Source organism: Poecilia reticulata, unplaced genomic scaffold (genome assembly GCF_000633615.1).
Source record: "Poecilia reticulata strain Guanapo unplaced genomic scaffold, Guppy_female_1.0+MT scaffold_2159, whole genome shotgun sequence".
In the NCBI taxonomy this organism is placed as follows: Eukaryota; Metazoa; Chordata; class Actinopteri; order Cyprinodontiformes; family Poeciliidae; genus Poecilia; species Poecilia reticulata.
This window is the reverse complement of record NW_007616888.1, coordinates 1-1,566: the sequence shown is the minus strand read 5'-3', so window position 1 is coordinate 1,566 and position 1,566 is coordinate 1. Positions and strand designations below refer to the sequence as shown.

The window sequence follows — 1,566 nt, the reverse complement described above, 5'->3', positions numbered from 1 at the left end:
GACCTTCACCTCCAGGACTCAGGGAAACTGGAAGAATCTGTTCATCATCTGTGAATTTAGAACCTCAGTAAAGAGCGGGATAATATATGTTCATCGTGATGGAGTTGAGATTCCCGATTTTCAGCATGATCAGTTTTCAGGACGAGTCCAGAGAGACAAAGACGTCCTCAGAGAAGGACGAATCAGACTCCATGTGTCCAGACTGAGGACTGAAGACTCTGGTCTGTATTGGTGTGACGTGAAAACTGAAGATGGATTCAACTCTGCAGAATGTCGACTCAACGTTACTGGTGAGAAGGAATAATAATAATATATTTCTGTTTAATCAACCAACATCTTCATCTTCATCATGAATCCTCCTGGATCTCAGTTTTCATCAAACATTAATAAATATTTCTGGTTTCTCTCCAGCAGCTGATCAGATTAAAACTCAGAGACCAACTTTGACTCCAGAACCAGAGAGACAATGAAGGAGCATCATCTTCATCGTTCTGGGATCAATAGCAGCACTAATTGTTCATTTGAGTTTAGTTGATTAATAATTTTGCCGCCACAGAAACACCAGGTTAGATTTAATTAAACTGATGAATAAAATGTTAGATTGTAATGAATTAATATATTCTAATAATGATGATCAGTTTATTGTTATTGTTTCCATTTCCTGCTTTAAATCATTTTTAAATGTTTTCTGACTCAGTCAGAACTATTGATCAGTTATTGTACTATGGATCAGCTGATTGTTACTGATAAAGTGATTTAATTTATTATTTTCACAGGTATATTGTAATAAATATTTTTATAAATATGTTATGAAGAAAAAACACAATGAAGCCTTTGGTTATAAAGTTATAAAGGTCAATATTTCATTGCTTTCAAGTGATGATTTTTATACGTTTAATTAATTTTAAAGATGAACATGAACCATTAAATGTGTTTATTAATTTAGATTTTCACCATCATTGTTTTTGTAGAAACTTTATGAACGTAAATGTTAAAGTTTCATTTCAGAACCGTCAATTCTTCAACATTTCCAAAGTTTTCTGTGTTTCAACTCAAAGCTTTTAATGAGTTTAATTTCTGATTACATGATTTTTCTGTAGTTTTCATCAATGAACAGAAACTGAACTTTTATTAAAAACCTGTTTGTTTTTAGCACAGCAATTCACTACTGATTAACATTGGACTGAATAATAACCTAAAGTAATAATAAAAATGATAATATCTCTAACATTTAGATTTCTGATCTTTATGGTAAATTCAAAGAAACAATCCCAAACTGAAAATATTTCCTTCATGTTTTTTTGTAACTTTAATGTCTATAAATCAATAAACTGATTGTAAACATCTGTCTGTGTGAACTTGTGGAGTTTTAAAGGTAAATTTCTACGTACAGGTTGTAGAAATCTCAAAGCAGCTGAAAAATATTTTAGTTTCTAATGTTGAAAAGATTTTTTAAAAGAGATTAAAAGTAAAAAAATATTTTAATATTTGCTGATATTTTTCTCACATAGGAGAAAATGACAGAAATATTAATAAATGAGTAATTAGTGTTTTAATCTTGAAATA

At 30.2% G+C, this 1,566-nt stretch overlaps 1 long non-coding RNA gene across 1 annotated transcript; it reads left to right on the top strand.

Moving 5' to 3' along the window:
• The first annotated feature begins 6 nt into the window (after positions 1 to 6).
• LOC103461538 (uncharacterized) lies at positions 7 to 1,221 on the top strand. The gene is made up of 2 exons (XR_533137.1): positions 7 to 290; positions 412 to 1,221. It is a non-coding gene; the product is annotated as an uncharacterized LOC103461538 (long non-coding RNA).
• The last annotated feature ends 345 nt before the right edge of the window (positions 1,222 to 1,566 follow it).